General features: G+C 42.9%; 1 protein-coding gene across 2 annotated transcripts in view; it reads right to left on the minus strand.

Annotated features, from left to right (window-relative positions):
• The window catches only part of slc35f3b (solute carrier family 35 member F3b), a 46,336-nt gene that overhangs the window by 9,199 nt on the left and 21,748 nt on the right, over positions 1-15,389 (minus strand). The window lies entirely within an intron of this gene.

The following is a 15,389-nucleotide window of genomic DNA, read 5'->3' on the forward strand; positions in this document are numbered from 1 at the left end:
CCAAACAGAGGACAAAAGAGGGCAGATCAGATATCCAATCCAAGACGACTTCTTCTCCACCTCATGGCTTACACTGACGTCTGTGTGTGTGTGTGTGTGTGTGTGTGTGTGTGTGTGTGTGTGTGTGTTTGCCCAAGCGCACAAAGGCACACGCAGCAACACTTAACTTTTCACTTGCTCCTGTCAAAACCTGATAGCCTCCATACTTCTTCAATAATGTGTGAATTGTGTGAAAAGTGTTGACACGCTGTTTTCTGTCCCACTCACACCCACTCTGTGCCTCAGAACAGATTCACTTACCAAGGTCGTTTTGTTCCCTTGAGTCATTAAACTTACTTATGGACACATTGTCTACTGTCACCTCAAAAACAATTCAGTTAAAGCTGCACAATCATGTATGAAAGAATAAAAGTGAAGAAACTCAAACGCAACGTTAAAGATGACCTTCCAATTGCTCAGGTCCTATGCATGGACATTTATCCTGCAGATAACTTTGGATACATTATTCATACAGCAGATATTCACTGCTGCCTTGTGACATTGCGTATAGACAAAACATTAACATATCTTGGCTAATACTAGCAGTAACAAAGCACCCCAACACTATCATCTTTAGGCTCTCAGACCAGAACCTATACTTTCAGCCCATATAAACTCTGTTCCATAAGGGCTGTATAATATGCACCATGCATCTTCTGTAAATTTCCTGCCTTCCAACAAGTTAAAAATGAGGGATCTCCCTAACGGTGTTTCCAGAGGCAATGATGTGCCGCAGGGAGCCTTGTGCCGATTCATCTGCACTGTACAACGCTGACTGGAATACAGAACACACTTCAAAAGCCCTCAGTGAGACAAGAATAAATCTAACTTGGAGTAAGTTGGAGTTACACTGTGAAAATGATTATTATACAACATCGACAGGACCCTGAGCTCTCTCTCTTGCCATATACCTGATGACACCGTCTGTTCTCATGTTAATGTGATCTATGCCATCAAAGAGACGCCTATTGTCTCATCTAAGCTGCTTACTACGTATTTTGCAAAAGAGCTGTATAAGAGGGCATCCATCATGCCCAATGAGGCGACTCATTCTTCCTGGGAGAACTGCCTCTGACCTTGCCAGGTGGTCTCACTGTATCACAGATTAACTTCCCTGATGACTATCGCCTCCCATGCTAATGCCCTGGCTTCCCCAGGCTCTCTGCTGAATGCACGAGAGATTCTTATTTCTGTTTATCTGCTTGCGGGGGAAAGAAAAAAATAAGAACGTGATGCAATTAAGATGAAATTGTGCTGCATTATTTGGACATCCTGAACAATGCTCCCTGTTGCTGCACCAGCACCTGACAGCTCTGACAGCCCTGGAGCAAATTTGGCAGCAATGAAAGATGATTCAAGATCATTGTCTGTTATTGCAAGGAAATGATGAATCAGCAAAGACCACGTGGATGTCTGTCAAAGTCTTGGGCACAAGGGTGAGAGTTAAGTTTCTCTATTCTGAGCTCCGAGCCTCTTTGTCTTGTTCTGAAGGTCATCTCTTGTTTACGCTGCACCGTTTTTGTCCTTCCTGGGCCTCCGTCCCACATCCCGTGGGCCTGGCCACTGCTCCATACTGCAGCACAGTTTAATCTTCCAAATGCAGTGATGGGCCAAGCCAACCAGCCCCCAGAGAGGCCCAGCTAAGCATTTCCAGCTCTGGCACATGTGAACACACTTGGTGAAGTGTCGTGACAACATTAAGCGTAGTGATATTCACACAGCCCGCACTCTTCAATGAAGCTGTTACCATAATACTCATATACTCATAATATATTCTCCCTTTTATCAAATGATGAATGTTGTATAAATTATTAATTAAAGCCTCTATGATTAAATGCTGAGACATCAATGTACATTCATTTGTTACCCACCGAAGCACTGACTCAATGATTTGAAGGTAATGCACTTTTTTTACACTTAGCCTGGCGGTGGCTAATGATACTGTATCAACCTTGACTGCCGGTGATGAACAATATGGAGCAACGCTGAACTCATCAGCGTGAGAGAGCTGGGTCAGTAGAGTGGCTGAGCGAGGTAGAAAGGCTCCTCCGCTAACGACATCTGAAGCCATAATTACCACGAGTGAAACACCAAGAAAGAGTCTCCTTCTGTAACTGCTAAATGATTAACTGAAAGCTCTTAACCCTATCAGTTCCTAATCAGATGTCAACTGTCAAGGTCAGCCTGTGACGCCAAGATGACTGCAGTAAAAAAATCCTGAAACGCAAGCCTTGCTGTGATTTAATGTATTTTTTTAATAATATTTCATACTAAAACAGATTTAGATTAGGATTTAGATGAAAAAAAATCTCCAGTCATTCCACACATTCTCTGTCCAAATGTGGTTAAATAAATCTAACAGGCATCTGTGAAATCACTGGAGACAGGAAGAGTTTGGCATCCTTGTAGGACCAGCTTTGGATCCACTCTGACAGCCGTACATGGCTTCTCCTTGTTCATCCCAACCACTCAGAATCAAGGATTTCGCTATGATACTTAAAGCATTAATCGACAGAAGGATAATATTTCAGCCCTGTTGGTCTTTATCACAGTGAACCATATACTTTTCTCCTTAATTAACATTTTAGGAGAAAAATCCAAATATATGAGAATCTACATTAACCAGTCTCTTAAGCACTAAAGGCACAGTAAATCAATCTTTACCTTATGTGCTCATTTGTCTGCTTCTAGTGTTTTAGTACACTGAGCACCTCATAGACTGGATATTGAGTATACGTCCTACTCCCAGTGTGGTCGAAGCGCTCCGATCGGTGTTGAGATTTATCTAGCCATTAACTAGCGGGTTTTCCAGTTTTTTATCCACCTCCGTCCATGCTTCCCCGCTTTCCGACCAGCCTCATTCCCACTCCCACTCTCCTCCCTCCCCCTGCAGACTCTGCAGTGCAGATCTCTCCTGCTGATAGCTGCAAATCCCAAACGTGCCAGCAGAGCCCTGCCTGACTGCCTGCTCTTACACTTCACAGAACCTGGCCATGACAGGCAGAGAAAGACACCGCTACAGCTCCCAGAACGGGCCACCGCCCTCGCCATCCACCACTCTCTCTGCTGCCCTGCTACTCTCGGAGCAAGAGCAAAGATCCCAGTAGGCAGCAGTGACGATGACGTCAGGCTTGGGTTGGTTTGCCCGGGTGGCCATACAACTGTCAGGAGCGCTACACTGGGACCTCAACGTAAAGTTGGAGACACTGAAGTAAGAGAGCCTGTCTGTTTGGCTGTTTGGCTACACCTCCGTGGGAGTGAGAGTGCACTGCAGCGCTCTGCCTCAGTGATCCAAGAGGGTAAACAGATCAATCACTGATACACACTTCAGACGAACTCTTCTTCCTGTCTTACTGTCTGCTGGGTCTCTGCTCACTGATGAATATGAATTGACTGGTGCAATTTACTCATTCTATCATGCTCATAACCGCGTTATAGTGTGAAGTCCTTTTTTGGCTGAGAGGTGCACCGCTTATGTTAAAGACCTTTAATACCTTAAATTTACCTTTGGGTGCAATAATCTAGATTTTAAAAAATGACAGAGCTTCTTTGCACAAATGTAAGAAATGCTCGTTCATCTTTAAACTCATCTTTGGCTGTCACACAACATCAATCATTGCATCAGTACTCTTAATAAAAATAAATCCTTCAATGCCACATTGACTTATGCGCTTTGTCATTTCTGACATATAAGTCAAAGTCCAAGCTTCACAGTCTATATTTGTTTAAAAAGTAAGACCATAAACTCGAAATGTCACATTAGACATTAGACAGAGGGGTGGTAGTTTCATCATGGCCGACAGACAGGCAGCACACAGACAGGCAGCAGTCACTGTCTTTGTAATCTCAGTGTCTGACAGACAGTGGGAGTCTGTGATACTTGGCTGTGACAGCTTGGCCTGACCAAGCTGTCAGTCAAAGGCCTTTCAACACACCAGAGCAGGCTCATCTGACGAGCCTGTCCCACTCAATAACGCAACAGAGAGACAGGCGGAAAACACACCCTGCTGCGTAAACCACCTGACAGGTGGGACCACATGGGCTGAGGGGACAAAGGCCCAGGAGGGCAGACAAGGGCAGGACGACTGTTACTGATCCCGCTCTCCTTAATTCTCCTTCAACCTCAAAGGACAGTGGAGCGACTTCCTCACCGAGCAGCGAACTTGGTGTTTATCACTGCCCTGACCTACCCAGCTGGCTCAACAGACGCTTATGATACAGGTCAATGCTGTGGCCCTCTGATGCCTCATTGGTTAGTGACACGACAAAACACTGGTGCAGGCAGGCTAGAGTGTGTTTGTGTGTTACAGCAGAGCAATAGCAATTACTCATATTTGGCACAGGGTACACTGGCCAACAGTAGATCCCCCAGTCTCGAAGCACCCCTCCCTCTCTCTTGCAGTCCCTTACAACAGTGAATATAGCGTGATGGACCTGCCAGGCTGGCAAGAGTCCCAGCACTTTCCGCGACAAATCAATATTTAAAAGATTGGCCACAGCGTCCCTGTTGAAGTAATGGATAGGCAACCACCGCAGTTGTACACTCTGAGTGGCCCAAACAGCGGTTTTACCCCCTCCTTGCACCCCAAGGCCACTGATAATGCAGGGACTCCATCAGACTTAAGTAAACCTCACTTATGACTTCGCTATTTTCAGATACGTCTTAACTTTCCCATTATGTCACCAGTGTGCTGATCGTCTTTAATGGCATCAAAAGAAAAAGGAAGTTTGTCAAACAAGATTCAGATGGAGTGAACTGCCAGCTAAGTCATTTTCACAGATGAAATGCAGCGAAGCACACGGCACACATTTTTGCTGACACTATTCCCGGGCTGGTCACAATTACTACAACCGCTGTAGGGATGTTGGAAATATTTTGTTATTTCAGCTTTGTAATAATTAGCCTTCTAGGCAAACCACAACTGTACCATCTGGTCTACTGGTTGCGTTCGACATTTGGAGAGGACAGGCAGCCTTCCTGCACCCCAAAGAAAGCTTTCGGATCAACTGCCTCAATTTAGGATTAGAGCTTCGAGCTTCCTCTTTACACATTTTTGCTGAGGATTTTTTTTTGATTTCAAAGATGAAACACTACTACACTGTTACAGGGGGCTTTTTCTTAGATGAAATACAAATGAGATATGCAGGAATGAAGTCACGGCAACATGCCTCAAACTGACTCATACAATGAATCAATTTAGCATTTAACATCAATCCATCTATTCAATGAAATCTCATTAATTACAATGAAACTGATAGCTTTCTCCGCACACACTCTGCGTTTGATAATCGAGAGCAAAAGCTTGGCCTCCAAATGAAATAAAAGTCCTGTCATTGTGCATTCATTGCACACTTACCAAGCGAGAAAGGCCCGTTTCACTTGCTTTTAAAATGAATTTAGGCTGAAGGAGAACCTCCCTTTTACTCCTCTGACTGCCTTCAAAGTCAATTACATTCAAAGGATGAAAGTAAGACACAACATTTTAATGGAGCTTGGAAAGGAAAACTCCCAATTTTATGTCATCACATGTACATTACCAGATGTAGCTTCATCTCCATACATCTTCCTGATAATCCACATCACCAGGAAACACTTTGTCACTTAAGATCCAGCACTATGTTAAATGAGTTTATCTGTAGATTTTGACATAAATCTCTACCTCTGTGTGTGAACAGTTATAATTTGCTATCATTCGACTGATGTACAGTAATCTGTGGTGAAGGCGCATGGAGCCCCGGGGAAAGATTCAGTGTGCCCATAATAGCAGCTGGTGAAATATGACCAGCTTCCTGGGGGACGTATGTGCAATGAATCGCTTTTCAAAGGCGCCTGTTCAGTTTCAAAGCGTGTAATGAAATCACAGAGATTAAAGGGACTTTTATGAACTTCTCATCCCCTGACGACACGGGGAACAACACAAACATTCCCCAAAGACATCATCACTAGAAACACATCTGAAGACAAATCAATAACTATCATCCACGGGCCGCTGGTAAAGGAAGAGGTAAATACTGCAGATGAAGACAGTGAATCAAACTTGTGGCTGTAGGAGACGAAAAAATTGAAATTCGGGTGACATTAAAGGAACATAGAATGATTCTGGGATGTGCTGCCTGATGATAGATTGTTGTGTTACTAGCCTCAAGGTGACGATTGTGCCACTAAGTCTGATGTCAAAATTGATTGGTGGCGGTTCCACCTTCCTCTCAGAGCACAAAGTCTGACTGCGTCTGACTTGATAGTTCCTGAGGAAGTGTTGGTGATCTAGTGACAGCACCAAATGTGGGGAAACTAGAACTTCATGTTCAAATCTGAAAACAGCAAATTAAACTTCTGAATTTGGTTTTGCAACATCTTCACAGTCTGGCCCTGTGGATGCTAACTGGACACAAAAAGAGAAGAAAAAAGAAAGATCCCAAACTGAAACTCTGTGACAGTCGGGCGCAGGTTGTTAGTGAGGAGAACAGAGGTTTTAGAGCTGGAGTTACATAAGCAGCAGAGTCTCTGAAAAGCTGCATGTTGATCCGCTGTGGCCCCCTGTGATTCCCTCTTCCTTCAAAGCAGCTGCTGAAACGGGGAGCCGAACACTCACATCATAAACTCTACAGCTTTGACTCCCTCCAACAATTTACAATACTGTCTCACCCCCCAACACACACATTTACAATCTTTTCTCCATCCACGGCCTCGTGTCACAGCACTGCGTTTGTTAAATCTGTTTATAGAAGCTTGTCAAATAACAGCCGCGCCATCTCAGTTATTCTGAAAATAAAATGTTTTCAGCTGACATTCACACTAATAAGCTTAAAATCTTTGGTAAGCCAGCAGCAGTGATTATTCTGAGGTTATCCAGAGTGCCTGACTGAATATAAGCAACACAGTTTTAACAGCTTCAGCATCTCGTTAGTTAATTTGATAGATTTCTGCAGTGCCCATATACAACTGCATGGACATTCCTCATTCATAGTCGAGCAGCTGGTAGAGTCATAAATAATGAATGATGAAGCTTTTTCACATTAATACCCCAGACTGTTATGAGCTCCCAAACAACAGGAGAGACAGAGCTTCACTGACAAGTCTTAGTCAGCAAGCTGTGAAGCTCAAGTTTTGACTCCCAAAAACTACTGTAACACAGAACGAGAGGTAAAAAGATTCAGAAGTATTTATGTTATTGTCTTCATAATTGACTTTTGTATTAAATATAACTTGAAACGAGCTTTTTTTTTACATTTTGGCATATAAGCTGAACTTGCTGTGGTCTCACAAGTTGATCAGCCGCAATCAGTGTTCACTTAAGCACTACCTTACTGCACTGCACGAAGCACACCTACCAGCAACCCTCTCCTAACATAACATTAAGCTGATCAAACAGTAATTGTATCTGTCGGTCATCATAACATGCACATGTGTTTTAATCATGCTAAAACGAATAAGATAATGAGGTTATAGAGATAAGCTTATGCTAAGAATGCAAGTTTGTACACACAAATCATTTATGAATTCAACTGAATCCTTTTTTTTTCTCTCTTTAGCTTGCCTGAGAGAAGCAAATGTGCCAGGGATTACTTCAGATGCAAGGCGCGAAAATGCTGTGAAATCAGCAGCCAATTCGGTGTTTGCTCCGCGCTTAGTGCTCGGTGCTCTGTGCTGAGGGACAGATTAAGGAATGCACGACATCGCTCCTTTGCACAAGCATGAGGCTGAAGAGAACATCTGGAGGCGTACTGTACAGTCAGGAGGAGAGCTATAACACTATACTTGGTCAGGACAGGTGTGTTGGGAGTGATGCAGCAACACACACACACACACACACACGTGCGCGCACACAAAAAGAGTCAGAGTAGCAGAGGAGTTGTTCCTTAATGAAGTCAGCAGGAAATGTCTGTTTCCTAATTGTGCTCCTGCAGATCAGAGGGACTCTCAGACAAGACAGGGAGACCCCAGTCCATCATGAAGCCACTAGAGGCAGACTGAGGAGCATTTACAGGGATCATTAACATGTTTACTGCTGCAGGTCCATGTCCCAGCTGCTCTGACGGTGGTGCTCTGGTATTTTAGCACTGACTCTTGCAGACAGTGGTGGGTGGAGGGTGGAGAGAGAGAGAGAGAGAGAGTGAGAGGGGAATCCCTGCTGCAATAACAATTTAAGGTCCTCCCTATGGACCAGTACATCTAGCACAGTATTCATCAGGCCAGCATGAGTCGTGCTAAATCCCCCCAAAATCAATGCGTCAGTAGTAGTTTGGACAATACATGTCTACATCACACGATGAAAGAAAATAAGAAATAGATCACATGATTAAATTGAGACAGCATTAGGCGGCACTCATATGCAGAACATGATCATTGTTTGTATAAATGTTGCATCATAGATTGAACGCTAAGTTGCGCGCTCGATTGGTTTCCGTGTTGTCTGATCTTGGTCGCGGCAAGAAGTTGATCCACGTCTTGAACGAGGTGAGTCGCGTTTAGAGGGATATTTCAGGTGAAATCCTCTCTCCAGCAGCTCAACAGAAGGATGCATCTAAATTTAGAGTATAGCCTGTTCTGTGAAAGGACACAACAGGCTGCCCAACAGACAGCCCCAGTTTACGGGGCTGCAGGCGGTCTACATTGATATGATCTCCCCCCTACCTTCCACTTTGGTGAGGGTGAGCACCGGACTGTTGCAGGCGGACAGCGGGGCAACCCTTGCGGAGTGTTTCTTCATGATGATGAGCTCGGATGGGCTGAGCTCCAAACCGCTTCGACTACATCCCTGAAGCTGATTTGGTGCAGACACCAGACCTCTTGACGGGACCCTTGGTGTTTCTAGAGCCGGTCTCCTACTCGCTGTCCCCTCGCGTCCATCCAACTCCCTGTTGATGATTTTTTTCCTACCTCTGTCGTGTCCCCCCACCCCCTTCCTCCACTTGCCTTCCCTCCTCAAATCTGCTGTTTCCAGTGCGTCCTGGCTGGTCTCTCTTCACGCACAGTTTGGCAATTGCTGCAATTCGCCAACGTCACACATCCATCAGTCCCCTTATCGCATCACAACCACCTCCCACCGCCCACCTACCCCTGTCCCGAAACAGGCGTGCCCGTCTGTCCTCCCCTACCCCCCCGTGGCTGTGGTCCCTGCGGGGCAAAGGAAGCTGTGCGTGGAAGTGACTGGACGGAGGCACTGAACTGACAGCGCGCAGGCAAACTCTGGGCTATGAGCGTGTGACAGATATGAAGGGACCAACGCAGTTAAGGTGGTGGTGGTGGTGTGTGTGTGTGTGTGTTGGGGGGGTTGTTTAGCCCATAACCACTCCAGTGGTTTATAATGAAACGAACTAATCCCAATTTCATCTGTTGGCCACATCCCCGCAGTTAAGGCTCACCGGAGGTCCCCAGACCCCACTTTGTAATCCAGCCTATTGATTTGCTTTCAAAGCTATTTTTCGTGCTCATGCTTGTGAATTTTACATTATGGCTTCAATGAGAATTACAGTAGTATGGGAAATGACTTCAGGCTTTTCCATTTAATCTGAAATTAACACAGAAATTGTGGAGAACAACCAGTGCTGGTTATGCAATTAAAGGTGATACAGCTCCTCACATGTATTGTTTGGCACAGTTTGATGTTTATAGTGTGTTAAGGGGTCTAACTATGGTTAACTTCATGCACTTAGTGAACAGGGAATGTTATTCACAATTATTTTTGAAAACCCAGTTTAAGAAATATTTTTTTTAATGTTGACGCATGAGAATATATGCGATATGCTATACTCAAAAATACATTCATATGGCAAATGAATCACCCTATTTAAGTAATAAATCTTACATGTTTCTTATTTTCCTATTCTTGTTTTGCCCAGCTGGGTGGGGACATGGGTTTGATAAAGATGGACATTGAGAAGTTGCAGATTTTAAATGAGATTTAAAATACTACATTTGAATGAAGGGCAGTATGGGGATGATTTGTAATCCTCAGGAATAATGCAGCTTCACAGTAAAACCCATTAATATTGAATAGCATTCTCATATCATTTTCATTAGCATAATAAATGTGGAAAGATCAACATGACAAAGACTGATTTATTCTACAGCATACTTGGTGTGTGTGTTTAGTCTCATTGTCAGGGTTTGCAATTTAGTTTAGCTTTTTAGTTGAATTGACACAGAGATATTCGAGATGCACCCATCCAGCCTTTTCTGTACTGATACAGATTCCGATACCTCGACTCAGTAGGAGTACTGATCCAATACCACTGCTTTCTTTTCCCACACTGCGTAGAGTTCATTGGAAACATTTCTATGTAAGGTAACATGGGTTGGCCCACCATGACTCAATTAATTACATACCAGATCCGTTTGATAAGGTTAGTGTCAGCACCAATACTGATCTGGCATATTGGATCAGAAAACGCTTTGCAGTCTTATGATGACTTGGCAAATATACAACTTCAACTTGTGCCATGAACAGACTCCACATTAGTACCTTAGCTGTTCAGAGTATCCTGTCAGCTATGTTTTGTTAAAGGATTGAGACCTAAATTCCAGCTGGCTGACTGGCCTGGGTTAGAGTCCAGATAGCCTTCAGTTTCACCTCACCCCTCACGTGTCCTGTCTTTGACTTTGCCAAAGCCATCGCAGTTCAAATTGTACTGACAGAAGCGTTGAAGTGGGTAACGCTTTCAGGCTCGTCCTTGAGGCGAGTGAGAGGTGCTGAAAACGCTGAGTGTCCCGTGACTCTTATCTGTCAGCTCCTTCTACCAACGGCAGAAATTGGTTTTGAAACCTGAAGGTGCAATTCAGAGCTTCACATCACATCACTTCACATCCAACTCACTCTGTGGTAGCAGCCGGTCATCTCAAATTGTGCCTGACACCCTTTCTGTATATCTGTATCATGTCCTCCTACATGTCGCTTGTGTTTCACTCCTGAGAAGCCATTATACACAAGCAGATCATACATCAAAGGAAAGCAGATCGCTGTCAGTGGTACAAGTTGAATTGCTCAGTATTGATCTGAGAATGCCTCTGCTGTCCCTGTGACCCCTGCATTAATGTCTTTAAAGACATACATACAGTATGAGTAGAGTCTGCAGTGGCTCTGCATGTGTGTTTGTAAAAGCCGCTGAGTGTGAGCATGCCTAAAGGAAGCTGCACTGAATAATTCACTGCTTATACTCTACCTCACACTCAAGCAAGAATCCCCTGCCCTGCCTAACTAGGACAGGAAGCTCTAAAAACACCCTGCCCACATCCATTCTGACGTCCCTCAGCAACCAAATCCACTGGATCCTTCACTATGTGAAGTGGATAGGAGCCAATGGATGAGGTACAAGAACTCACAATGAGCAAACAGAGCAAAAAGCAAAAAGAGCAGCACAGGATGTTTGATGGATAAACATAGTAAACATGTCACCTATGAATTCACCTGTGAGTTGTGTGTCACAGCGAACATCTTTTTGTGTGTGTGTGTCTCTGTGAGTCCCAGTGAAGCTCTGCAGCTGCCAGCTGTCTTTGGAGACTAATGTTGTCAGTTTTCAGTAGCTTATACAGTAAGAAGAAGACGATTCAGTCGCAGTGCACATGCTATTATTGATAGAAAAAACAGGGAGGTGGAAATAGGTGGAGCGGGTGAGATCATTAAAAGATCCCAGTCAGTGACTCATAGACTTTTATCTGTGAATACAGAGGAGGATCAAACCAGCCCGTGCTCCGAGACACCACGCAACAGCTCTCTCTCTCTCTCTCTCTCTCTCTCTCTCTCCAACACACACTCACACACTGTATATGAATAGGGATAAGTGTGTATGAGCAATAAAGAAAGTGTGAAAAGGCTCCTGCAGAAGCACAGCCTTTTGAATCTCCATTTCTACCCAGAGACTGATAGAAGCAGATCCGGGACGAGAGGCGATTATTCTTCCATGTACAGTGGAATGTACTAGTGCGCTCCAAAGAGACTTTTCTTAAATGTTTATTCATGCTGAATAATGAGGGAAGCTGCAGTAGCTATTTTCCAGGTCAAACAATCTTTAACTGCACCAATCAGTGCTGCTATAATGTTCCTACTGGTGGTCAACCAAACATCATATAAAGTCTTTCTGGGACAAAATAAATGCAACTATTAAAGACATTATGGGAACCTGTCCTTGCAGCCAGCCAAAAAGCTGTAACAAGAAATGGCTGTGAAGCTTATCCTCCAGGGAAAGAGTAATGGCTTGATATTACTCAGGAAATGTATTTTAATGGAAAAGCTGACCTATCTTTTGAGAGTTAATGGAAATATGTTTTGGTAGAAAAATGGGAGTATGGATAATTTACATTAAACTGGAAGAAAAAAGTTTAACTGTTTAAATATGGAATAATAGGAAATGAGAATGTGTAGTTTTAGTACTCCACAACTATTTGTTATGTTGTGTTTGTGGTTCTGTCACATTTTGTTTTCAAATCTAAAAATCCCCCAAAAATCAAAGATAACAAGACTGAGGATCAACAGACTGCACAATGGTGCTGCAAAGTCGGCATGCTAACATGCTTACTTGCCATCCATCCAATAGTTGTTGAGACATTTCACTCAAAACCACAAATGTCAACCTGACAGTGGCGCGAAATATGAACTGTACAAAATGTTGCTCCAATACAGATATTTTACTGGATGTGCAAGAGGACAAGTCAGGGGGCTTCATCCGCCATGAAAATTTCTTGGCAATCCATCTGATAGTTGTTGAGATATTTCAGTCTGGGTCAAAGTGGTGGACTGTCCAACAGAGTGACAGATTGACAGACTGACAGAGTGACATTACCATCCACAGAGCCATCCTGCTAGCTTGGCAAAAATAAACTATCGAATATATAAAATACTGATTAACAAAAGATCATTGACACTAGCTATAGAAAAAATAAAGATGTTTTCAGATCATCATGTTGGACAATGTTCAATGGATAACCTTATCAGAAATATGCACGATAATTAATTCATGTAAAAAGTTCACCTAATTGGAGGGAGATCCGGCCTTGATATCTGCATCTACTTGATACATCATGTATTCACCACTTTCACAAATCAGCTGTTTACTGTAATCCTACAGAGCAGGATGGGAAGAAGGAAAACGAGGTGGTCTGAAATCTATTTTATTGATTATGCATAAAAGTGCTTCAGCTGCAAATCAGAGCGTATGGAGCACTTGATAGTGGAAGATGATTGACTTGGAGTGCTTAAAGGTGTAAGAGTAAATTATTTCTTGCTGTCTGATCTAAATAAACCAATAGTGCCAATGTGAGTAAATGTGCCTGTTTAATTTGTGTAGCTGCAGCAGCTGTTTGGTACAGATTGTCGGAGCTGTTGTAGTTGCCTCTTTGCCAAACATTAACAGATTTGTTATCGGCATTTCCTGTCCAATTACACAGCTAATCCTGACTTAAGATAAATAAATTCCTTGCTTAACCCCAATAACAGCTACTTAACATGAGCCCCGTCAGCTGAAATTAAGACAGCTTGGAGGCACTTGGAGGAACATGTCCGTGCCCATAAAGTAGTTGTGTAGTAGTATATATAGTTTCACATATCAAAATCGGCTTTATTTACCAAAACTTTGTGTAGAAGCAACAATTAATTTCAACAGCACAGGTTCACTTTAGAACATTGATTGCTTTTTGGGTGATCTGGCCAGGAGGGACACACAGGCTTTATGTTTATGTTAGATTAAATAAAATGAGTACAATCATAACTGTAAAACAGCTTTTTGGCAGTTAGATATGTCGAATTTCCATCACCAGTCAGACAAAGAAAATGTTAAAATGCTGCTATGCTATTAGCCATGAGATGGCAATGTCGGTCAATTGTTCGGTTGGTCCACCTCTTTCCAAACTGAAAAATAAACAACTATTGGATGGATTGCCAATAGTTGCCATTGGAGATCCTCTGACTTTTCCTAGTGCCACCAGCAACATCCAAATTTCCTTTATCCTGTGAAATATCTCAACATCTACCTACTGTATGAATTGGCACACATTTTTCTAGCATGGCTGTGGATAATCTTGTCGTACAAAGGCACTGTCATTAATGAACTAGCTTAAATTTTAAGGTTACTTTTTGCAAACTTTTCCCAGCTTTAAAATAATCAGACATAATCCCGTTATGAGCAAAGCAGATGAGGCTATGTACACAAAAAATAGAATAGGTCATTTCATTTTAATATTACTATGAATATTAATGGTGCATTGATTAATATTAATATCAACTATTGGCAGTGTTCTCTTTTAAGTAAACTAAAGAGAGGATTTCAGTGTTTGCTTCGCTCTCGAAAAAAAAGTGAATCTTCTCTGAACCATCACTCCCCCCACTGCTCCAGTCCAGGTCACTTCTGGCTCCTGCTTAGCATGGGAAACAGGTAGCAGAGCTGTAAACATGAGGGCTGAGGGTTCATTACAAAAGTGAATAGGAGTCAGTCTCGCTGGCCCTCTCACTTAATAACAACTCCCAGGGCTTGAGAAAGGAAGAAGGGGGGGTGGGGTGGGGTTGTGGCATGGCGTCCTAAATAACAGCTTGTTTCAAGTACCAGAAAGGTCAAGTCAAATTAACTTTCCCTCTGCCCTATACATCTTCAGTGCAGACATAGCTCATCTGTGGAGGCAAGCGGCTGTCAAGGTAGCCCACTGCAACCAACAGCATTTATTAGATTTATGGCCCCAGCAAGCTCCCCTGGGGTGTAGCAAGGAGAAAACAGTTGCCAAAACACTTCCTTCCCCCATTTTAGTTATATTACAGAGCTACATGGTGGCCCACACTTGCATTGATCTTTTCTATGTGTGTGTGTGTGTGTGTGTGTGTGTGTGTGAAACTTTGCACTTGAAAATGCTGTGATAACTATAATAATACTAATAGTGTAGGCTGATGTTTTTATAAGAGAAATTCCTCACAAAATATACAACCCCATGTTGTCTGGGGGTAAATTTATACCTCTGTGCATTATTGTAATATATCTTCTCTCCAAGAGCAGCATGAAATTATATGTTATGATATAAATATAAATAGTTCACTCCATGGTACTTGCTATCCGCAATGTATTCAGTCAACTCCTCAATAACAAACAGAGCAACATTGCATTAAAGAAACAGGGAATTTAAACTTTTACCTGTCACTCAGAGTAGGACAAACTCACCTTTTTATGTCTTTCTTTACAGTCTGAAGATATGTTAAGAGATACAAGATTAGCCTCCAGTTGTTAAGCTAAATTGCTGAATGTTTAAGGGATCAGTGTTAGCTCTCAAGTTCTAAACTCTGTATAGATGGATGGTCTAACTAGAGTACAGATTCTATTTACATCCAGGATGAGCTGGGTTATGGGTGTTTATGATCAGCACATCTCCATAC

Source organism: Enoplosus armatus, chromosome 12, assembly GCF_043641665.1.
Source record: "Enoplosus armatus isolate fEnoArm2 chromosome 12, fEnoArm2.hap1, whole genome shotgun sequence".
Taxonomy (NCBI): domain Eukaryota; kingdom Metazoa; phylum Chordata; class Actinopteri; order Centrarchiformes; family Enoplosidae; genus Enoplosus; species Enoplosus armatus.